General features: G+C 39.8%; 1 long non-coding RNA gene across 2 annotated transcripts in view; it reads right to left on the bottom strand.

Annotated features, from left to right (window-relative positions):
- Positions 1–20,822: 20,822 nt before the first annotated feature.
- The window catches only part of LOC132230021 (uncharacterized), a 146,785-nt gene continuing 141,850 nt past the window's right edge, over positions 20,823–25,757 (bottom strand). For both annotated transcript variants that reach the window (XR_009451789.1, XR_009451788.1), the window contains exon 5: positions 20,823–22,061. This is a non-coding gene — a long non-coding RNA (uncharacterized LOC132230021). The remainder of the gene's footprint in view (positions 22,062–25,757) is intronic.

Consider the following 25,757-nt stretch of genomic DNA (forward strand, 5'->3'; position numbering starts at 1 on the left):
CTTTGTCCTAAAAAAGGGCAGATCTTTGCTGATTTTCCAAACCAGCAAGACTCAAGCCCTGAGTGACTATTAGGCCTTTTTAGTAGAGTGGTAACATTGGTCCTTCTGCTATGGACCTGCTCATGACTCCCAAGTAAGCTTTACATGTTGGCTAAAAATCTCGGGTTTATAACGAGGAGAAGTAGGGGCATGAATCAATCGGCAGAGTTCTCAAAGCTGAGAATAAGTGTACCAAGCTGATATTCACAAGAATGGGGTTTTTGAAAACGAAATACTGCAGAATCCAAAGTGCAACACTAAGATATTTTGCAGTAACTTAAAAATTATTATAGAAGCAGGGAAATGACACTATTTAGTTTCAAATATTATGTGTTCTATATAAAATATCCGCACAATATTATTGCTATCTTTTTAATTTTGAAAATGCCCTAAGTGTACAACCTTGCCCATATTTTCCTTAGTGTTAGAATGAAGATGAAAAAATAAAATGGGACTTGGGAATCCTCTCCAAAGTGCGAGTGAGCTGCATTGGACTTCACCTCCCAAGCGAGGCTTAGGAGAGCTTGAGAAGGGTTAAAGTTTTGTCTGTGACACTGAAATTGAGGCCAGCTGTAGGTCATATTCACGTCCCAGTCACAGGAAAATGAACCTGTGAGACAGAACCTAATTATCTGCTAAACCAAAAGCCAGTCTCAGTTCAATAACTTACGACAGAGCTAGCAGCCAGATATAGTGTTACCATGGCAACGTTGGAAAAAGCTCCACTGTGGTTGAGAATAAGGAGGAAGGGAAGGAGACAGTAACCCTAAATGTGCTGTAGCCGTTTGATCTCGGACAAGTGGGTCTGTCTAGAAAACCAGGCTATTCAACACACGCCTACCATTGTCTATTCGCTTTAGTATCGACTACAATCCCCGAAAAGAAAAAATGCAATTACAATGTCTACTGGGCTTAAAAATAATCCACTAGTAAATGGCTAACTGGGAATTAATTTTAAAGAGAAAAACATATGCTTCCTCTCTCTCCTCCTCCATGCTATCCCCAAATAGAGATAAAGTGGACACAAAGAACGGGGATTCTTGATACCTCATCCTCTTAATGAATGAGTTCTGTGTCCATGAAATTCACTGTCATCCTAATTTCCTCTTATTCCCAAATGCCGAGAAATTTTTGAGAGGAAACTACTGGGAATTAAGCAATAATATTTGCTTTTCTAAGTGGTAGAATTAGAATTGGAGAGAAGGGGAGAAATAATTTTTCTTTGTGAACTCTGCTTAGACTTTCAAGTGAAATAATTTCCTGGAACAGTGAGTTAAGAAGAATGAAACTTCAGAGCAAAGATAAGCTCTGCTAGGTTGGTCATTTTTCTTCCTGCCAGTTAATTTTTGTAGTTCTTTCCAGAATAGCACTGGAATTCTGAATTTGGAAGATGATATGGCTTAAGCACATATAAACTTCAGTAGCCACTTAGCCTGAGTACTGTAAAAACAGCATCTCATTAAAAATGTTTGCAGAAGAAACTAGAGCTTACCATACAGGAATATGCACTTAGAGGAGAAAATCAAAAGTAAATTCCCTCCTCTCTCTCTTTCTTTTTCTTTCTCTCGCTCTCTCTCTTCAATACTTCCCAATGGAGATAAGTCGAGTTAAAGCTTGTCAGTTACAATTACTGGATTTCAAGGTATTTGACAATTTTGATATGCTATTAATGAAGTAATAAGGCACATCTAATGCATAATGTTATCACTTGGGTTTGCTAACCAGTTGTAATGCCAAATTTTAACCACATAGATATGCATAAATATATAGATATAGCAGTGTTTTTTATGTATAACTCATAAACACATTGGGTTTGGAATATGGAGAGGAAGAAATATGGAGAGGAAGGAATATGAAGATGAATAATATCCTTTTCATGTGCATGAATAACTTTGCAGTAATGCAAATGAGAAAACACAAAATGGAAAGTAGGTTTCTTTTAGCAGAAATATCACTAAGACTGCAGACTGAAATTTGGCGATATATTAGAGTAACTTACAATGTCTTTGAATTTTCTTTAAGATGTCACATCTTTTACAAACATTTTGCCCTATTGTGTTTTCAGTATATAATTATGTAACAATAGAAATCCACAACTTCAAATTATTTTAAACAACTGTAATGCAAAAAAGAAAACTTTATAATTTTAAGAAGATAAAAGTGGGTGTGGGGAACAGGCACAAGGAACAGAAAAACATCAAAGGGCAAAATGAATTTTTTGATTAATTTCCAGGTAGAAGGAACTTAACCTCTGCTCTTGACCCTTACTTAATTCAAATAAATGGAAGCCAGAATGTGTATCCCTTTCTGAAACAGATGTTTCAGAGATCTGATTATTAAAAGGGTCGTATTGGTTGCAAAGATGCCAACAATACATGGCAAAACACTGGATTCTGTTACTCCTAATATAAATAAGTTTTTCTCTTAATCTTTCCACTTGCATGAATTAATTAGTTAGAAAAGAAAATGAAGCAATTTTATCAGAAAAGCATCTGAAGGAGCTATTGATTCAAATGCTTTTACATTTCAGCCTTATCACACATGATTAACTTGCAAATATGAGCTTAATAATGATGCAAAGCACCAGATTCCCCTGGATTCTCTGTTCCACTTGAATTCTCAGAAAAGATATTAGAAGTACTTAGCAAATAAGTGATACTAATACTATTTTTCTCACGATGTTCTTTTACTCAATTTTTTAAAAAAGATGTGCCATGATTTTACAGAGCACAGTCTTTCTAAACTATTCAATTACACATTTTCTATAGTATCTTTACTATTTTTTGGTGGGTAGGTGTGTTTGTAAATGCTTTTTCTAATTGTAATCCTAACATCTATCCAAAGTAAGGATCCTGCGAAGCAGACGCTCCATTCAGTATAAAGACATTGATTTGATAAATTAACATGAAACAAATGCAAGAAAATAAATTGTAGCTGAAACTAAGTTTACAAATGAAAGCTAAACTTCCAGGTTAAAATGATCTGCTTGCCACAGAGAAGATATTCAATGTGTTTGTTGACTGAGTGAATAAATAAATGGGTGTGTCCCCTAAGGACCAAGGCAGAAGAAGGAAAAGCAAGGCCTTGCTGATTACACCTCTGCCCGTGGTTCTAGCTGCTGTTGTGGATCCTCTGAAACTTCACAACATTCACCACCTATTTTCAGCTATCTCCTTGATGCATTTAAAAAACGAGGAAACTTTTCCTGATCTCTCCTATGTCCCACTAAAGGACTTCCTTGGGGAAAGTGATGGGTTGAGGATTGGAGTGGACGGGTACTTGTGTAGACTGTGGTTTTCCCCTGCTGCTATTCCTATAAGCATCTACAAAGCCAACTCCCTGTATGGTTCCAGGTGGTTAGGTATCTTAACCCTTCTTGGCCCTTACATCTTCATACTAATCTAACAGAATCTCTTACCCACTTCCTTCCCCCAGCAGTTGCAACACTAGGAGTAGAATATGTGATGATTTTTATATAAATCCAACTTGTTTCTCCTCCCTCTCACATTCTAGGCTCCTCACTGACCACAACTTAGAAAGTTTCATGCTGTCCTGTGTGATGGGCAACTACCTCTACCTCATGTCCTAAACCCTTTTCTACTTTATGATTAACTTTTATATATTCTAGGATCCAGGTCTCTACATCAGGTTAATATTCTGGCCATGACCTTTAGGAAACAAAAATAAAACCATTTCCCTTTTAAGAGTCTACCTCTTCCAAATAGCAACAGTTTGCTTTGAGCTTACTATACTCATTGTACGTTTAAAAATATAGTCTAAGCCTTAAATCTTTTATTGACTGTGTTCTTGATTGTGTCTACCCTCTTGCTAAAGCAATAAATGCCATTGATCACATGATCAGAGAAAAATAAAGCAACAAGCATAATTTGGGGAATTTGTTGAAATTTTTCAAATATTCCACTGTAGAGTTAATCACTTGGCTCTGTCAATTATATATTCTAAATATTTCATTAATCCCTCATTTTCTCTCCATTTCTACTGCCATCTCCTTCATTAAGGCCATATTTATCTGTCCCAATTGCTATCCCAAGGGAATCATTAATCATAACTATATAAAGGTAGATTTGCCATAAGAATTCTAGTTATATTAAGAAGTAAAAGGTTAATAAGAAACTCAATTTACAGCTGTGAATAGACTAGTTAAACAAATTATACTCAAACAATAACATAATGAGCATATGCTGAAATGATAACATATAAGTAAGTGTTCATTTGGCATTTAACAATTATAAAGCAAGTTACAAATAATTATGAAAATAGTGTGTGTGAATGAGAGACAGAGAAAGGGAGAGAAAATATGAATATATATATATGAATATATATACTAGAGGCCCAGTGCATGAAATTCATGTGGTGGCAGGGGTGTCTCTGAGACCAGCCTGCACCCTCTCCAATCCGGGATCCCTCTCACAACCCAGACCACTAGCTCCTAACTGCTCACCTGCCCGCTTGCCTGATGCCCCTAACTGCTCCCCTGCCACCCTGATCCCCTTAACTGCTCTCCCATGCTGGCCTAATCCCCCTAACTGCCTAACTGCTCTCCCTTGCTGGCCTGATTCCCCTAACTGCCTAACTGCTCTCCCCTACCAGCCTGATCTCCCTAACTGCTTTCTCCTCCTGGCTTGATCCCCCTAACTGCCTAACTGCTCTCCCCTGATGGCCTAGACTTCTATCTACTAGAATGTCCTTAAGAATGATCTTGAAAACTACACAATTACCTCTAAATTTTCCATCCCTTGTTTGATATCTAGCTCTGGGTGGCACATTTCCACCTTGAGTCCACTATGCCTGCTATCAAAGTTCTATTAACTGAAACTGGAGTCAAGGGGGATCTGATGCTGATTCACAAAGGGATTATCATGATTCTCATTGTCCCAGTGTCAAATGTAAGAAATAGTGTTATCTTCTTCTTTATTCCTTGCCACAGTTTGCATCCACACGCAATTTACTCAGTCATTACATTCTCTTAATTATATAGTTACTAGAGGCCCGGTGCATAAAATTCATGCACTGGGTACAGGGGTCCTTTAGCCCTGCCTGTGCCCTCTCAGATGCCCTGCAATTTATCACCCCAAAGAGGTATGCCCTGCCCACCCAGCCAGGGCTCCACAACGGATCGCTACCATAGAGGGAAGCTCAGGCTACCCTCCTCAGCGCTGTTGTGGAATAGCCTGAGCCTCCTCTTTGGGGTGATCATGGAGACCCCAGATTGATCAATCGCCCTCTCCCCCTTGCTGGTGGCCTGGATCTTCCTCTGTGGGGTGATCATGTGATTGATCATGCCCTGCAGAGGGAGGCCCCTCCCATTCACTGCAGCCAACTGGTTGGTGGCCTGGGCTTCCCACTGCAGGGGATCATGGGGCAATGGCCAGGTCCCCAACCAATTGCATCACACTCGCCTTAGCTGGCCTGGTGCCAGTGGGTATCATAGCGTGGTCGTCCAGAAGGTGGGCCGGATGGTCGTTCTGCTGTTCAGTCGTTCAGTTGATTTACATATTATGCTTTTATTATTATAAACTAGGGGCCCGGTGCACGAAATTTGTGCACTGTGTGTGTGTGTGTGTGTGTGGGGGGGGAGTGTCCCTCAGCCCAGCCTGCCCCCTCTCACATACTGGGAGCCCTCAGGCGTTGACCCCCATCACCCTCTAATCGCAGGATCGGCCCCTTGCCCAGGCCTGGGCAGGGGACCTTCATTTCCCCCATCACTGGTTCTGCCCCCAGCCCAGGACTGATGCCTCGGCCAGAGGCATAGACCCCCATCACCCTCCGATCACCTGATCGGCCCCTTGCCCAGGCCTGACGCCTCCGCCAGAGGTGTCAGGCTTGGACAGGGGACCCCCATCTCCCCCTGATCACTGGCTCTGACCCCCGCCCAGGCCTGAGGCCTCTGGCCCAGGAATCATGCCTGGGCAGGGGACCCCCATCTCCCTCTGATCGCTTGCTCCACCCCCCGCCCAAGCCTGACGCCTCTGACCCAGGCTTCAGGCCTGGGCAAGGGGACCATCATATCCCCCCAATCCCCGGCTCCGCCCCCCACCCAGGCCTGATGCCTCGGCCAGAGGAGTTGACCCTCATCATCCTCTGATCACCAATCACTGGATCGGCCCCTTGACCAGGCCTGAGGCCTCTGGCAGAGGTGTCAGGCCTGGGCAGGGGACCCCCAGCTCCCCGTGGTTGCAGGCTCTGCCCCTGCCCAGGCCTAACGCCTCTGGCCTAGGCGTCCGGCCTGGGCAGCGGGGACCCGCAGCTGCAGCGGCCCCGTGATCGTGGGCTCCGCTTTAGGCCCAGGCAAGGGACCCCTAGCTCCCGGGACTGCCAGCTTTGACCATGCCCAGCTCCCATCGCTGGCTCCACCCCTACTTCCTGCTATCACTGGCCAGGGCAGAAAAGGCACCTGATTCTCTGATCATGGCTGGGGGGCAGGGCAAAGGCGGCCCTGGGGCCGCCTTTGCCCTGCCCCCCAGCTCTTAGCTCCCCCCTGGGTTTCCGATCACTGTCAGTGGCAGGGGGCTTCTTCCTGCTTTCCCTTTCGCCTCCCTGCATTGTGCCTACATATGCAAATTAACCGCCATCTTGTTGGCAGTTAACTGCCAATCTTAGTTGGCAGTTAACTGCCAATCTTAGTTGGCAGTTAATTTGCATATAGCCCTGATTAGCCAATGAAAAGGGTATCGTCGTACGCCAATTACCATTTTTCTCTTTTATTAGATAGGATTACAGTTTTCACAGTTATCTCCTCCTTTTCACACTATCCTAAGTGGTCCTTAATGTTGGGGTGGTTTTAGGCTCCATTGAGAACCTTATAAAAATTACTAGACCATTTTCCCCAGACAAATAATTATTCACTCAAAATATTTTATGTAATGTTATGGGACTATGAAATTTTAAGAGGCTAGGGGTATGTAGATATCAGGTTAGAAATCCCTAGTTTAGATTTTCTTTTTTGTTTCTTCCTGTGTCTAGTTATCTCCGATGTCTTCTTATTTCAACATTCTCTACCCAGCTCTTTCTCAACTGGAGTATCATTCAATCATCTAAAAGTTATTACAAAATGCATCTCGGTATGGGTAAAATGGGTGGTGTGTCTTCATAAGCCTTGTTGAGTAGTTCTGATACATCTCCTATATTGATGTTTTATGTTACATTGACGTCAGATTAATCTTGCATTTGACATTCTTGCATCTGCCTCAAACTCTTTAAAGGGTTCCCAGTGTCAACCAACCTGTAAAACTGCGCAATTAGCAGAAGAGGCCCTGTGAGCATTGTAGGGCCGCCTCAGGTTGATCTCAGCTCACCTTTCTATAGTCATTTTATAAAATGCACCTAATCTCTCAATAAAATTGAATGACAAATGTAGTTCATCTTTTGTGCTCCTGCACATTTGTACATGTTACAAATGTTGCCTGAAAGCCATCCCTTCCATCATTTCCTTCCGCTCTATCACAGACTAGCTGAATTCAGCCTCCTTTAGGGAATTTCCCTTGATTCTCAACAATTCAAGTAAATACTTCATCTTGAATCCCTAAACATTGTACTTACATATTCTTTCTGGATCTGTCACATCTTGGTAACTTTTAAAAAATTATCTTATTTTCTCATGAGAACACCATATTCCATAAAGAAAGAATTCTAACATCACTTTCTACTTCTGACCTAGGGTCTTGTTTTGTATAGATTATGAATGAATGGATGGATGAGTAGAAGGGTGAATAAAAAAAGTTAAGGGTTGGATGTCTCTTGTTTTTAATTGTCTATGACTCCACTTGTTCATGTGGCATTGCAAAATAGGAATTTATCATTCAAAGAAGTGAGATTTGGGACGAAGATTAAAACTAATAATAAAAATGATAAAAAGAGCCAAAACCGGTTTGGCTCAGTGGATAGAGCGTCGGCCTGGGGACTGGAAGGTCCCAGGTTCGATTCTGGTCAAGGGCATGTACCTGGGTTGCGGGCACATCCCCAGTAGGAGATGTGCAGGAGGCAGCTGATCGATGTTTCTCTCATCGATGTTTCTAACTCTCTATCTCTCTCCCTTCCTCTCTGTAAAAAATCAATAAAATATGTTTAAAAAAATGATAAAAAGAAATCACTGCCAGACATTGTTAATATTTCCATATCTCAAAATCAGAGAAGGTGATGCCCAAATTCTCTACAAGTAACTGTGTAGAGAAGATATAAGGCTTCATTGAGTTTAGATCACTCCTTTAAAGAGAACAAGTAAAAATACTAAGTAGAAGTTTCATCCACTCTATGGTTTTAAAGAAATTGTAATGTTCTCCTAAAGGTGGAAGACAACAAAGTAGGTTATTTAAAAAAAACACATTCAATGTCAAGCCACTAACATCTCTAAAAAGAACTTTTCACACTAGTCAAGTGTGGAGTTATTTCTATGCCACTTGTGTTGAATGGTCAAAAAATTAAGACGGATTTTAATGCCTGACCCATCTAGCACAATTAAAAACATGCTATTTGCCATTGACTTTACAATACTAAACCTACTTTTTATGTGCAAGAGTATAAAAGTAAAAGTACTTTTCAGAGGATTCCAACTTGAGACCTGCTTGATTGAAGTTCAAAATCATTCCATAAAAAGCATTATGTATTATTAGATAATTAAAGGTTAATCTATATATGTGTACCAGCTCATATTTTTAAATCACAGAACATTCTGCAACATTTTGCAAAACTGAAAAGCATTTGCTGCTCCTGCAATGTTTTTGAACTATTGATATGTCAATGTTTAAAAAAAAATCATTTTTTTCTTATATAAATCTATTTTTCCATATTGATATTGAAGAAAGAATATGGTTTTACAGCTAAAGTTATAGTATAACACACAAACAATCCTCTGATGATCATGAACATTCCAAATAAGTTTCAGAAAAAGACACAGTAAAAAGACTTAAAGTAGTAACCCAAGATTTGTGAAATTAAATTGATTTCCATTCAAATCAGGTCTTTTACTCTTCTTCAAAATGTCAAGGTGTCAGCCTTGGCCATTAGGAGACTGTGATTTATAGTTGAGACAAAGCGATGGTACCAGCTGACTGTCTGGAGTCAGGGTACAGTGTCTGGAAAGGCTGCCAACGACAGTCATCACTTCTATTAACCAATCAGAAAGATTTAACTAAAAATCCTACTCTTTTTCTTCCATGTTGATAAGGATATGATAAAATAGAGTCTGGAAGATTTACTTTGTGGGAAATAAACATGCATTGTGGAGAGAAGTAGGTGTTATACTTCTACAGACTAAATTAAAATATTGTTTATGGCAATGTATATTTAAGACATTTAGAAACACATATTCATAACAAGAGCATAACAGATATTCCAAATATGACAACTTATTTTAATGTACTGGAAACCACAGCATAATTTTGTAATCTGATTAATTAAGAAGAAGAATTGTGATGTTAAAATCAATTTTCAAACACTCTAAATTATATTTATGGCCATGTTCATCAGCATCACAAAAAACAGCAGAATGTTTTGTATCAGAATCATTAGTCATAGCAAATTAATCTTTTTATCTTTGAGGAAGATCCCTAGATAGTTCTGGATAGGAAAATGTTTAAAACTTCCCAGGTTATACCAGGATAAACAATATTGGTGGTAAAAGTGAAAAAGATATAAATTTACTGTACCAGAATAGCATAAACATATGATGACTAAAGATAGTCATTGGATTACAGACTATAACCACCATCCCTTCTTTACCAAAATTCCATTTCTAATAATCCTAAATAATTTTTAAAATGTCCAATTACTAAGTGAGTCCTAAAGCTGGTTTTCCTGATATATGGCACATATTAAATGATCGTGGAAATTTTTAATAAAATGTGATGAATCTCCATGATGCTTAAGGTTGAGATTTTCTCCTGCAGATTTTTTTTTAGTTACAACGCTGTACAAAGTGCATTTGGGCTAAAGAACTTACTATTGCCTAGGGTGATAGACACCACTAAGTTTACAAAGGCAAACATATTTGACAGGAGCCTGTAACATATTATGCTCAGTGATTTAGAAATTTGTAGTTGTTGTTTGGACACCCCCCTCCTTTTTTTTTTTTTTTTTTTTGCCTGATTTGAAATTTTTTCACCTTCTGCCATTGACATTAACCTTAGTAGTTTAACCTTGTGTTGCTAAGCTGCAGGGAGGTCCAATTTGAGTTAACTCTTACCTGGACAGAGAAGGGGCTAAAATTCATAGCCAATAAGAATTTTCTGAGAAATTGAATCAATGTATTTTTTCCTTCTGGAGTCACAAGCTCTAAGAATAATGCATGATGCATGTCTAGAGTTGCTAGTGAACATTTTTGCCAACACATAGAGAGAATGTGAGAATGAAGTCAACCACCTGAGAATAGAGTCAACACATTGGATATATTAAAAGGGATAGAAGAAGACATACTGGCGCGCAGAAAGATAGGCGGGCAAAGGGAGCTGCAGAAGTAGAGGAAAAGGAGAGTGGACCATGGTGGAAGAGGAGAAGAGAAGCAAGAAAAGGAGGATGAGGGAAGGGTGAGAGAGGAGATGATAGTATACACATAGCTTCCTTTTTTGCTTAGTTTGAGCTCAGTTTTGATCTTTTTCTATAGAAATAATCTGATTAGTGTGGTGATTTAAACTAAAACAATTCTTTACTAGCCCTTTGACTCAAGTTGTCACCTGTGTGATGGTATCTAATGACATGCTAAGTTTTTTTTTCATGAAAGTCACTTTAAAATAATTGTCCTTCACCATCTTTAGTTTATAAATCAGTTGTAAATTGGGAAAGTGAAAAGGAGAGAGATTCAATTCCATAAGATAACTAGTGGCAGGAATAGTGTTGGAATGCCAGTCTTCTACCTTCTTCTTCACTATTCAAGTACAATAGTGACAATGATGTAAAAGTCTAAAAATATATGTTTATTCTGCATATTAATTCTGAGAGAACAGCTTGATTAGAATGTTTTGGTCCATTGACTAATTAATGTAATTGCTACTTCATGAAACTTTGCATGATCAATATCACTATATTCAACTTAACTTTAAAAAAATAAATAAAATGACGATTTATTTTTTATTTTTAAAATATATTTTTATTGATTTCAGAGAGGAAGAGAGAGGGAAAGAGAGATAGAAACATCAATGATGAGAGAGAATCATTGATTGGCTGTCTTAGACATGCCCCACACTGGGGATTGAGCCTACAACATGGGCATGTGCCCTTGACCAGAATCAAACCCAGGACCCTTCAGTCAATGCTCTATCCACTGAGCCAAACCAGCTAGGGCACGATTTTCTTTTTTTTAGAGGGGTAGACATCACATGCATATGCTACCTGTTCGTTCAGTTATTCTGGCAATATCAGATTTATAATTTACAATTTTTAAGATTCATGGTCTATGTTTTTTAAAGACCTTTCTGTAGTATAGAAAATAATATGAAGGAAATTAAGGCACTTCGAATTCTAACAATACCCCACCCATATCTTGCTGAAAGCCACTCAAAAGTATATAGGTAGGTTATCTCATCTACAACTAGAAAATAGGACAAACCACATAGTATGCTTATCTATCCTATATAATGAAGATGTAATATGCAAATGGTCATTACGCTGTGAAGGGTAACAACCGACCACATAACAACCTGATCACGGATCAGCAGGAGGGTGGGGCAGCGAGCTACAAGTGGGCAGCAGAGACCTACAGGAGGGGGCAGGGCAGCAAACTATGAGGGGGAGCAGGGGGACAGAGGGAGCTACAGGTGGGCGGGGCAGTGGGCAGAGAGCTATTAGAGGGCAGCAGCGAGCTACTGTCTACAAGCGGGGCAGATAGCTACAGGAGGGGGCAGGGCAGCAAGCTATGGTGAGGCGGGGCAGGGGGCGGGGGGAGATACAGGAGGACAGGGCAGCAGGCAGAGAGCTACTGGAGGATAGCAGCGAGCTACTGGCAAGCTACTGGTGCACGAATTCATGCACAGGGCTACTAGTAAGATATGAAAAGAATAAAACTGCCAAATTACAGGATTCATAAAATGCTAAGTTACATAAAAAGGACAAACCATCCTGGACAAATAGAATATATCTTTTATAGAACACAAGGTATTTAAGAGCAGAATTTCTATTTTCTTTTCCTGTAGTTGGTAAGTTGCTACTCAGGAAATATATGATAAAGACATTTAAGGTAAACTAGAGGCCCGGTGCATGAAAAGTCATGCACTCAGGGTGGTCCCTCAGCCCAGCCTGTGCCCTCTTGCAGTCTGGGACATCTCGGGCGATGTCTACCTGTTGGCTTAGGCCTAATCCCCCGCAGCCAAACATCCCTCTGACAGCCTGGGAGACCTCAGGGGATGTCCACCTGACAGCTTAGGCCCGATCCCCTGGGGAGTGGGCCTAAGCTGCACTCAGACATCCTTAGTGCTGTGGAGGAGGTGGGAGAGGCTCACAGCTGTCAGCCCAGCTTGTGGCTGAACAGAGCTCTCCCTGTGGGAGCACATTGACTACCAGGGGGCAGCTCCTGCATTGAGCATCTGCCCCCTGGTGGTCAGTGCATGTCATAGCAACCAATCATTCCCAGTCATTCTTCTGTTAGGGTCAATTTGCATATTACCCTTTTATTATATAGGACTAGAGGCCCGGTGCACAAAAATTTGTACACTCAGGGGGAAGGGAGGGTCCCTCAGCCTGGCCTGTGCCCTCTCACAGTCTGGGACCCCTTGGGATATAACGCCCTGATGGCTTAGGCCTGCTCCCGGGTGGCAGAGGGCAGGCCCAATCCCTAGGTGCAGCCCCTGGTTGGGCTCAGAGCAGGGCTGATTGGGGAGTTGGGGCGCCGCCCCCTGTCATGCACAGAGCAGGGCGGATTGGGAGGTTGCGATGCCACCCTCAGTCACGCTCAGGGTAGGGCCGATTGGGGGGTTGGGGCACCTCCCCCTGTCACACTCAAGGCAGGGTCGATGGGGAGGTTGCGGCGCCACCACCTGTCACACACAGAGCAGGGCCAATCCGGGGGTTGGGGTGCTGCCCCCTGTCACGCACAGAGCAGGGCCCATCAGGGGGTTGGGGAGCTCCCCCCTGTCACTCACAGAGTAGGGCCGATAGGGGAGTTGGGGTACCGCCCCCTGTCACACACAGAGCAGGGCGGATCAGGGGGTTGGGGCGCCACCCTCTATCACCCACAGAGCAGGGCCAATCAGGGGGTTGGGGCGCTGCCACTGTCACACTCAGGGCAGGGCCGATGGGGAGGTTATGGCTCTACCCTGTCACACACAGAGCAGGGGCCGTTGGGCGGGGGGGTTGGGGTGCCGCACCCTGTCAGGAACAGAGCAGGGCGGATAGGGAGGTTGTGGCCCCGCCCCCTGTCACACACAGAGCCGCAGGGCGATCAGGGGGTTTGGGCGCTGCCCCTGGTCATGCTGATCCTGGTGCCGGGAGGCCTCTCGGCTCCGCTGATCCCAGTGCTGGGAGGCATATTACCCTTTTACTATATAGGATAGAGGCCTGGTGCATGGGTGGGGCTGGCTGGTTTGCCCTGAAGGGTGTCCTGGATCAGGGTGGGGGTCCCCACTGGGGTGCCTGGCCAGCCTGGGTGAGGGGCTGAGGGCTGTTTGCAGCTGGTCACACACCCTACAGGGTGGGGGTCCCCACTGGGGTGCCTGGCCAGCCTGGGTGAGGGGATGATGGCTATTTGCAGCTGGTCACACACCCTTCAGGGTGGGGGTCCCCACTGGGGTGCCTGGCCAGTCTGGGTGAGGGGCTGAGAGCTGAATCTCCCAACTGTTCCTTTTTCCTTTTTCTTTTATTCTGGGCCAGCTTTAGCTCTGGCTCCAGCTCTGAGGCCTCTGCTGCTGAAAGCAGGTATCTGGTTTGTTTGGGTTCTATAATCGAAACAATGTATAACTCCAGCTCTGAGATCCACCTCGCTGAAAGCAAGTTTCTGGGGTTTTGTTTAGCTTCATATTGTTACAATGTTTCAAACTGCAGGCTCAGAGGCCGGCAAGGCAGGCAGGGAACGTTGTAGTCCTCCGTCACTGAAGCAAGCAAGCCTCATGTTAGTTTCAAGCTGCCTGGCTGCCAACCGCCATCTTGGCTGGCAGTTAATTTGCATATCACCCTGATTAGCCAATGGGAAGGGTAGCGGTCGTATGCTAATTACCATTTTTCTCTTTTATTAGATAGGACTAGATTCCCGGTGTACATTCAGCTGAACTGGCCGAGGGAGGGGAGGGGCCATGGGCAGTTGGTGGCCTGGCCCTGCCCCCAATCAGGGTGGGGAGGGATGATCAGGGGCAGGGCCTGCCAGGAGGAGGGGCTGCAGGTGGTTGGCCAGCAGGCCCCACCCCCTGGTCAAACTCCCAGTCAAACTTCCAGTTGAGGGGAGAATTTGCATATTAGCCTTTTATTATATAGGATTATTTTTTTAGGTTCCCAAAGCATACATAATTTCCTAATGGTGTCTTCCTCTCACCCTTAAATTTTGGTGATGTAAAAAATAGTCTGTCTGACTGTGGCAAATACTAAAACCCAAAATGAAGAAATGAGCTAATATTCATTGAGTGTTTTTTTTTGTTTCTTTTATTTATTTATTTATTTTTTTGTAATGTGTGTGTGCAAGGAACTGGGCTAAGGAATTTATTTGGAATATTTCACTGACCAACCTTCTGAGTTCAGTGATATTAAATGTCATTAATTTAAACAAATGGAAATCAGTTCAGTTGTTTTGTAAATTATGACCTAGGCTGCATCTATTCTTAATGAGGGCAACAACTACTTTATATCATTAAATATTTAATATCTGTAACAAATATTTACACTTCTATATTTAATTTTAAAGTCAAAGTTTGTTAAATGATCAAGTCTTAGTTGGCTATAGGGATCTCATGTGTTGATGCAGACTGAATTCACTGAGTTCTTTTTTAAACTTGGATATATCTTTGTGAATGAATGGATGAATTAATGAATCAATAGTTTAAATTGATAAACTTTATTTATGAACTGATGAATTCCACGCAAACTTCACTCTCAACCTGAATTGCCAAAATGGCAACAGAGATATGTCAGTAGTGAGTTCCAGATTCCATCTTCTTTACACTTGTAATCCCCAGTCTTTTCTCCAAGATCTATGTTAATTCTAAAAGAAGACATTCGGAAAAAGCCAACTAGAAATTTCATCCTTGAGTCAAGGCCATATTGCCTTTATATGAACTATATAAGTACTCCTTTATCTCAACATTAGGACTAATAAGATAAAAATTCTTATAGATGTGGGTACTCCTTATAAAAGCACGTCTTATCTATAATAATAGAAGTGTAATATGCTAATTAGACAGGACTCCTTCCACACAAAGCCGGGGCTGCGAGGAAAGCCCGGGTCCTGGGACCCAGAGGGAAGCCGGTGATGGTGCCAGCAGCCAGGGGAAGGAAGGCCTACTCTTGCACGAATTTCGTGCATCAGGCCTCTAGTAGATAAATAAAAGGTAAAGAACATTTTTTAAAGTCAGTAAGAGATAACGGCCGAAACCAGTTTGGCTCAGTCGGCCTGCGGGTTGAAAGGTCCCAGGTTTGATTCCGGTCAAGGGCATGTACCTGGGTTGTGGGCACATCCCCAGAAGGAGATGTGCAGGAGGCAGCTGATCGATGTTTCTCTCTCATCGATGTTTCTAACTCTCTCTCTCCCTTCCTCTCTGTAAAAAATCAATAAAATATATATATATATATATATATATATATATATATATATATAAAAGAGATAACGTAGGCATCATTTTTTATCTTTCAAATGTAGTATCGCATGAATAATAGTTCCATTATTTATCAACAATTTGCTCTTTCAGAATTACTTCATTACATTTATTTAAAATAGAAATCACAGAATCGAATGGTAGGGAATTAACTAGAAAGAACATGCAAGTTGAATAACTTTCTTCAAAAATAGAAAGAGAAATTCTGTTATGATATGTCTAACTGCTAAAAAAAAAAAAATACATGATCTTTTTGTCCCATGTATATACTTGGGTGATTTCAGTCAGTGCACTAAATGGCCCTCACTAGAGCACACCCTATGGAAAGAAAATACATTTTCTTTAAACATAAGATACAATTCCTTTGAGGTTCTATTAATCACTTTCCCTTTCTAATTGACAAAGTCACCACAGAAATTAGAGTACGAATTTCATTATTCTAGAAAGAGCCTTAAAAGTTGACATGTCTTTGAACAATTGTGTCTGAAATCCTTTTTTAAGTACATTTTCATTTTCTGGCATGGCTTGAATTGAATTCTAAACTTTCTGCTGCTTGGCCCCTAAGCCCCTCTGGTGAATTTAAATAGGCTTCCTTATATATTTAGTACATTCAGGAATTCTTTGTCGCAGGGCCCACTCTGCTTTATTATTAGAAGGCTGTCTCGGAAGTCCAGCAGCCAGTTTGTTTTTCGCCATTAATAAAGAGTCTACCTCCCCCAACCCCCACTTCTTTGAAGAAGTTGAAAAGGCTCCATGTTGGTTAGAGGGGGGCCAGGAAGAGAGAGAGAAGTGAAGGGCACCGACTGCGGTGTAATCCCCCAACAAAAAATGCTGTCCAACGTGGAAACCTCCCTGAGGTTTACAAACGCACAGGCTGGGCTTAATTTAGTGTGATGTATCACAGAGGAATAACGTAGCCACTGCCTGGCTCCCCCTTCCTAGCTAAGAATGGGAAGTCTACTCTGAGAAAGACATGACATTTTTAAATCCTATAAAACCAAATGCTTCCGCTGGCTAGTGTTTCAACACCACCCAAAGCTCTCACTTAAGATGTTTGGAAACTAGAAAGACAATCACAGTGTAAATCTATCATTTCTCACAATTCACTTACTTACATGAATTGTTTTAAAGCCTTTTCGGATCCAGAAGAGTACAGAGAAGGGTTTCAAGAAAGACCTACCAATTTGGATGTATGAAATATTTGTGTTGACTCTTGGTCGAGAGAAAGCTAATAAAAAGGCAAGGAAAGGTGATTCCAGAGAATAGTCACCTGGTGTTCCCAAATCCTTTCAACCTATCACAGAAAGGGAGAAACTTCTAGAAAGAAAGGAATGGTTAAATGTATGTAAATAAAAGAACCCCAAACACTCCAAAAACCTTAAAAGGCCAAGAAAAAAGCAAGGAGTTATTATTCCTATTTAGTTGATGTAACAAATATAGTCCATATTATTTTTACTTTCCTTTTGTTTGTTTAGGAATTAATAAGATAACAAACTAAAATCTCATTACTTATATCAACACTAATAAACTTATTTCACCATCTGAGAATTTTTTACTTTTTAATTCTGCATAAAATACACATGGAATTAGTTGAAAGATATCAAATAAAACTACTTAATTTCAAATTATTTTAATCTCAAATACTTTCAAGTTCCACCTGCTTTTACATTTCTTCATGTAAAAACATTATATATAAGTTCATATTAGTGGCTAGTAAAGCACTTAATCTGACAAAGTTATGTTTAATATGGGAAGATGTGGGGGGAAAGCAACCTTCAATAAAAACTGAAGCTAGCTCATTGAAAAAAATGTTGTGAATGATTTTAAGATGATGGCTCAATTTTTATACTATTTTTACTAAGAATTTTAAAAAAATAAATGTATACATATGCCTCAGCATGTGTGTGGCCTCTGATAGATCAGAAAGTGAAATACAGAGATGACATAATAATGCCACATAAATTTCTGCAGAGTTAATATGAGGTTGAAAAGCTCCACTAAAAAAGTATATTGTTGAAACGCTTACAGATGCCCAGGATTTAAAAAACAAAAACCCAAACCAACACTTCCATTAGGAACTTTGTTTTCCTTTCTAAATAGTGTCACTCAGAGATCACCAGGGTTGACTAAATTAAATGAATAGTAAGCAATTAAATATACTAATCCAAGAAATCAAAATGATGCCTGCAGAAAATGTAGGCTGCACTGCATGTGTAAATGGCAAGAAAATTTGGGCTTTAGCTCGTCTGTGTGTACTGTGTGCTCTTCTTGAAACTCATTCAAACAGGACAGCTTATAAAACCATTTACATATTTATAGGCAAGAGTGCCAGCATTCCTTTTGAAGGGGAATTTCAGGTAGTGTATACCTTTTCTAATTTCAATAGTAATTAACTTGTACTGCAATTCTCCTGAGATACTTATGCCTATTGTAGGTACTATTAATGCAGCCTAATGCCTAAATGACTTGAGAATACCTCCGCACCTCTGTGGAGCTTCCCTGGAACATGAAAGTGTTAAGGACATTTACACTAGGAAAGCAATCGATCCCATGAACCCTGAAATGAAATGAAATGAAATGAAATGTAATTATATTTAGATTTGGCAAAATTCCAGAAGTGGCTTCCTTGTTGGATCCTAAAAGGCTTTAAAACAATGCCATTTTGGAAAATTCAAGTTGTCCTCACCGAGATTAAAAGTTAAAAGCCCGAGTATCACATTATTAAGAGAACAATGCAAAAGGGACAAAAGAAAAACTAATACTCCATTGGTCATTGATAGCTGTTTAAGGTGAGTGGTGTTTTCTTTTAAAGGATCTCTCAGTTCAGAAGGCATTAGAAAACAATGTGAGAAAGGAAAGGGCAAACGGTAGGTATACTTATGTAAAACAGTGGTTTGCTATTTCAAAATTAAAATGTAAAAATAAGCTAGTGTCAGAAAGGAGGTGATTCCTCATTTCCACCGCATTGAGCAAGCTCGCATCAGCAGCAGACAGCCCTTAATATATGCGTCTGGCTCAGGCTGGTCTCCCAACCAGGAAGCCATGGAATTGTTAATATCACTGCTTTTTTTGTATGCAACACACATCATTTCCTCGCTCTTTGTTGTAGATCTCTCCTTTTATTTTAAGCTTAGTATGATCTGATTTCCCGAATCATATTATACAGCCCCCAAACAATATTATCCTGTGACAGCTATGATAGAAATCCAGAAAAAGTGTCATCCATCCACCTAGATACAGCATAAAGAAGTTTATATACACAAAGTCACCCACTTATATCTTTACTCACCTTTATGGAGTCAGAGAAAAGCTTTATCAATGATGCTCTCCGTAAAGACAGTTTATATATAGGAAAGTTACATAGAGAGGGTTCAAAGAATGCATGATGATTAGTAAAAAATATATAACTTATATATGTTTATGGAGGAAATGAACATCATTGCATTGTAAATTTTGTTTGGATACCTTTCTTTTATAAAATAGAAGTTAATATATAGTGCTGTTCATAAATATGACAACATAAATAGAAAACATGGCATTTGAAATAGCTGAAATCTGATATCACTACAGCCAATAAACATCTACCCTTTACATTATTTTGGAACTAAACTGATGTAATAACATATATGTATATATCATTTATGATTATGTTAAACAGGTGTCAAAAATATACCTGTATGTAATATTGTTTTATATAAGTAGTTTCTGATCCATTGTGTAAACATTGCTAGTAAATATAATAAAGTTTCTGTGTACTTGTAGATACATATACATAGAATTCTTTGGAGAGACATATGTAAAGAGTTCTTTGTATTGAGAAACTTGTTTTTAAAAATGTTTAATATCAATGAGAATGAAGTTAAAAGTAAAAGATAGATACTACCAAATGCCTTTACTGATTATATTATCTCCTTTCATTTAGAATTTAAAAAATTTTTTTTATAACACACATGCACATACTTAAAATTTCAGAGATTCTAGAGACATGAAATAGGTGATATAAATAAATAACCTGAAAAGGTACAGTGTGAATACAAGCTTAAATATATTCTATGTGCCCTGTATAGATGACAAGTATGTTTACCATGTTGTAATTTCAATTTTTAAAGAAATATACCTCATGTAATCTATATTCTGTGATATTTCAAATCATAAGTAACTGTACCAAATTGAATAAAAAGGTGACCAAAGACTTCATACAGTATTCTAAAATAATTTCATAAATTTATTTTAACAATACAGAAGACACATTTATAGTACTCATGTAAAGCATTAGAATTAAAAGAATGAAATTGCTTTGTTTCTTCTATTATTGAAAGTCTCTTCTCCATTTTGAATCTCAATATCTGCAACATTATTATAAAAATTTTCAAGAGATCTAATATATTAATTCTACTTACAAAAGATACATAGTTGATGTGGCAATGGCTAATAATGTTCAAACATGACATATTACTTATAGTTGGAATAATTACCTCTTATAAAACTAAAATTCTTATAAAACTAAAATAATGCATTTCAGATTCAGCTGATGGATCAACTAGAGAAGTCTGACTTCACAGGCTCTGTTTCTGGTTTATCTCACATGGGTCTATAATATATACAACCTAAAATATAAAAGCTAAAGGGTACCATATTTTGGCTAATTATTAATAAATTTCAATTGAACTCTTACAACAAGAGAATGTTCTAGTATAATAAGACATATAAAGTATTTTGTCTGGTTAAAAAAACTAAGGAAAAACTGGCAATAAATACCACATATAAAGCAGCATTCTTCTAAAATCAGCAGTGAAATCTAATAGGGTCAGTAAAGAAGATTGTAAATCATTTCATTTCTAGGCCTCAAGAATGATTATAGCTCTATGGTGTATATTCTGAGCCATATTTACGTGGAGACATATAGGAATTCTATAAATAGTTAATATATATATTCTATGCATATGAAAAAAGTTATAAAAACACAAACCACTTCTCTTCATTATCAACTAAGGAGATATTCCCTTAGACCAGCCACTTTACAATACACCAAACGAAGCATTTTAGAAACACTTGTATTTTAATTTTGCTTCTTGCACAGATATCTTCTATTGCTTTTGGATGGTTGTTATAACAGAAAACAAATGCGATTCAGTGACACTCTGTAATCACTTTAGAGGACAGTTTCTGAAAATAGTATTTTTGGGGGTGGGTCCTGGTGAAAACATTGCTGGTTATAAATCAGAGCATTGTTCTTTTCTCCTGGGCAGAATCTATGTATGTCCTTTTGTTCTGGTGGTAACTGCAGACAATCAATAAGGTCCAAAGCTGCTGGTTCCCCTCCGCCTAGGTCCCAAGAGCCTGACTTGTGATGTTACTGAAATACCTCACAAGTTAGGGTCTCAGGGACTAGGAAAAGTCTGGTTTGCTGCGGTAGAATTCTTCTTCTTTGGTGATAAGGCTAGCTTAGAAATTACAGTTGGGTCCATTTAAACTTCTCCCTCTAAATACTAATGGTAATACATATGTAGAAATAGATATATGACACATAAAAGTTAGGATGAGCTGAATATTCATAATGACCATTTACAGACCTTAAAATAACGAAGAATATGAGAAACAATACAAACAATGAACAGTTAAGAGTCATTCCATTAGATCCAAAGAATAAGACCACAAATGGGTTAAAATCTGTTTCTAGCAGATTTGTACAGCAACACCATAGTTCTATTACATGCAAAAAGGATTATATCCCAGTAATAGGACCCTGATTGAAATTTGGCTTCCCATTAGCCTTTTATATAGCACAACTGTTAAGCTGGCTCCAGGATATATAATACTTTCAATCTGATTTAAATATATACTGTTGCAGTTAAGAATAAAACAAAAACTTTTTTGCATGTCATAATTTAATACCTCTGAAGCTCGAGTTTTCTCTTTGAATCTCCAAACTATTCAGACAGCCAAATATTCCCATGCATACTCTGTAGCTATTTGAGCAATGCCACTTAATGAACGTGAAACTTAAAAAGGCTGGCAGCCTAAGAACAAAAATGATTCTCTATCTTAAATAGTTGCATTCGAAAGCTCAACACTTTGGAAAATGCACAATCCCGATCCTGTACATTCACTGAATTTCCTCCGATCTTTTAGCCTTGTTTGTGGTTGGAGAACAGAATTTGTACTTTAGGAATGATCCAAGGTTTAGTAGCAGAGAACGCAGGGTAAAACAATCGGACCAGCCATAACATAAAAGTCCTGGCCACAGAAGTGGAATCTGGTTCTTCTGCAGTGGTTGATCTTAAAAGGGAAAAGAGGAGGAAAAAAAAAACACGCAAAGAATTAGAATGTTTTCCTGTAGAACAGGTGAATCATCCATTTCCAAGTAAGCTGCAAGGAAAGCTAAGCTGAACAAAATATTTGCTAACTGCTCCCCCCCCCCTCCACCCTAGTACCACACCCCTTTCCAACCCCCACCCCCACCCCCTGTCCAGATCTTCACTCTGCCTTGTAAGACTTTAAATATTCTGCTCCATGATGCAATGCATCATTATATAAGATCTCTTTTTGTTTATCATTTGATTTTTTCCATACTGAATCAGTTATGGCTTAAAATAGCAAATAGTTTTCTTTTTCTTTTTTAAAAAAATCAAACAAAAAAAAAGCAGCACTCACAAAAAAAAAAATAAAAAAAAATAAAACAGCCTTTACATCTCAAGTCCATGCTTTTCCTTAAAACTGAAGATGGCTTTACAATTCTTGACCATAGCATTCAACCAATTATTAGAATGAAAAATCTCACCCCTCCATAAATATGACATTAACATAATTATACCACCCCCATCACGGAGACCCATCCTCCTTAGGGAATACATCTGATGCTCCAAAGATGGAAATCAGTCAGATTTTAGTTGCTCTCCAACGTACCTTTGCTTCTCACTGACTGACTGGCTTTTACCCTCCACGCACTCACACGCCACCCCCTCCCCTCGGCTAGACACGGGTGCCCGAGCGAGCAGGCGCGCGCACAGCCATACAGACACCCAGCGAGAGGCGAGGCTCAGCATCTGATGCTGACTCAGAGCGCTCTGTGTGCAGGGGGTGGCAGCCGCTGGTATTTTCACTGCGCTCATCATTAACATTAACTCACAGGCTCGCATCCACCCTCTCCCAGACCTGCGGGACTGCAGCATTTGCATGACGCTGTCACTCTAGCCTTTGCAGGTCATATGATGGGAGGGGAAAAAGAAAAAAAGAAAAAAGAAGAAAAGAAAGAATAGGAGTGAAAAGAAAAAAAGCCCCCAGGCTTCCATCGGAAATGCCTTCATTTCTTGGAGCCTCCTTATTTTGCCACCTTTCTACTTCCCCTGTGGCTATGTCTCGGTTGTTGGACATCTTTCTGGAAGAATATACCTTGCGCTTCCCCGAGCCAGTAGTCAGTGGGTCCTCCCCTCACCTCACACTCGGATCCCCACCCCTTCCTCCCCAATCAATAAGCGGAGCCTGTGGAAACAGGCTCTGACACAGTCTCATCCTGGATCCACTACCCCGGGCAGCAGGCAGCCAGACTCACACGTGAGAGGAAGAGAAATAACGCCAGCGATTCTTTTCCAGCCCTACACTTTATTCTATGGCTTCCTCACTCCCCCCACCCCTCACCCCCGTCTGACTAAAGTGCAAAAGCATCTTTTCACTTCCGTAGGAAGCCCCCAAACTGACCGAGAGATGCAAGAGTGAGACTGATCTCTATACATCAATCATTTCTATTGAATAATGAAAGAAACTACGATTTTAATAAAAATAATTGCTCAATATTTTTATTAGCCATGTTCTCATTGCACAAGAATGATAAACTCTGCCAGCATCTGAATCATCAATATGATTTAAACTGTGTTGAATGAAGGTGCTGGAATGAAATCAACCAACGGGCTGTTAGTATATATATATTTTTCTTTTTCTTTTTTGATTTAAGAACTTTAAAAAATAATACCAGATAGCTGTGTGCTGGTGAATATGCAAAAGTCTTTGAGATGAAGACATATTTGCAGGCTAAACATATTAAAGGCTGAATATATATTTACATAAATATGGATTTGTGCTCATATATGAAAACAATCTATATGCATTGTTATAAAAAAAGAAGTAAACTATTTGGCTGAACACAGTCATGTTTGTGCTACCGTGTTTCACAGCACAAAAGGCAGTCTATAGGTATTTACCCAGTTCCTTTGTTCTTCGACGGCTCCCTTTAATCACAGAATGTGGTACACTGCCCACCTTTCTCTTCGACAGGAGCAATATTCCTGAATTACTGCTCAGACAGAGCTAGCCACAAGAAATACATACAAAGGAAAGAGAAGTACGGCAATGCTCAAGCCAGCTCGAATGCTGTCTGGTGCTGTTGAAATTTCAGTTTACGCACACAGACAGATCCCAGCATGCACTGCGGCACTGCAGGACCAACTAAGGTAGCAGTTTGGCAACAGATCGGTGGCAACCCACGTAAAGGACAACCATTTGCAGAGGTTCCAAAGACAACATCGCACAGCCTCTAAGGAGAAAGAAGCATCTGCGGGCGGACATATATCTCTAAAATCAGCTCCCACAGCCTCCTGATTTGAAGGAAAAGGGGAGAGAAAAGAGAAAGAAAAACTCAAGTGCAAAAACAAAAAGCACGCACATGCACACGCACACACACACACACACACACACGTGGGCAGCCGAAGGAAACGTGGAATTAAGCACACGCTCTCATGAGAGAGAGGCAGGAAGGAAAAATAGAGAGGAAGAAAAGGAAGACAGAAATTGGTAGAGGGAGGGGAATGAAGAAGGGGATGAAACGGATGAGAGTGAAGAGCAAAGAATCACTGAGCACTGAAGCAACAAATAAAACATGAAATTAGATGGCAGAAACTCGGGAATAGTGTTCAAGTTCAGAATTTAATGAGAAAGTATACCGGAAATTAATGTTTACGCAGCATAGCTTTAAAGGCATATTGTCTGTAGCAGTGTGATGCCTGCTGCCTATTTCCAGTTCTACTTTTAAATATACTGGTCATCTCTTAAAGCCTCTGTGCTCAGAGATTCACCTTTTTGTTTTGTTTTGTTGTTGTTTTTTAAGTGCTTCAGCATCTGTGCCCTTTATGCTACTTTTTTTTTAGATAGTGGCCCACAATCCTCTGGATAAATTAATGTCATGACCTCACTATGGCTATCAGACATAAAATGTCGACTATTTTAATAATTGAACATGCGCTTACAGCAAACTGCCTACTGATATCTTAGCTCTGTGGACTGTCTGCATAATCAATATTATTTGAAAGAAGATGTTGTAATCAATCAGTTCAATTACCACTGTCATAAATATGGGTTTAAGGTCTCATCTGACTCTAAACTTCTAATCATCAATACTAAAACATCCCTAAAGGAAAATCTGATTATGGTTAAAGTTTTTAAAAAGATGACATCTCTCTGAGTTTTATATTTAATTGAAGCAACACAACAAATGCATGGTCTTGTTAGATGAATTATTTTTATGTGCTATTTGAATTTTGTTCTGTTAACCTAAAAAATAACTAAGATATATCTGAATGTGTATCAAATGCTATATTGAGTTAAAGGAAGCAATAACTATGAAATGCTTTAATTCAACCTGCCTTCTACCTTATTACTAAGGCAGGGATCTTTTATTTCTTATAAAGACCATTTGAAATCAGTTTTATTATGGGAATTGCATTTAAAAAAATGGTTTAGGGTAAGGGAGAAGGAGGACAAAAATGATCTACAGTAAACACTGACTCAAAGTTCAGGGGTGTGCAGAATATATTGCTTTTTTATTACTTGCATAATATTTTCTTTGTTTTACTTAAACTACACTCTCAAATAAGGTACAACAAACCACATGTAGCAATTAAAATTAAATTTACAAACTCAGACACAGACAACAGTATGGTGATTACCAGAGGGAAAGGGGGTAGGAGGAGGTAGAATGGTTAA

Source organism: Myotis daubentonii, chromosome 3 (assembly GCF_963259705.1).
Source record: "Myotis daubentonii chromosome 3, mMyoDau2.1, whole genome shotgun sequence".
Classification (NCBI taxonomy): Eukaryota; Metazoa; Chordata; class Mammalia; order Chiroptera; family Vespertilionidae; genus Myotis; species Myotis daubentonii.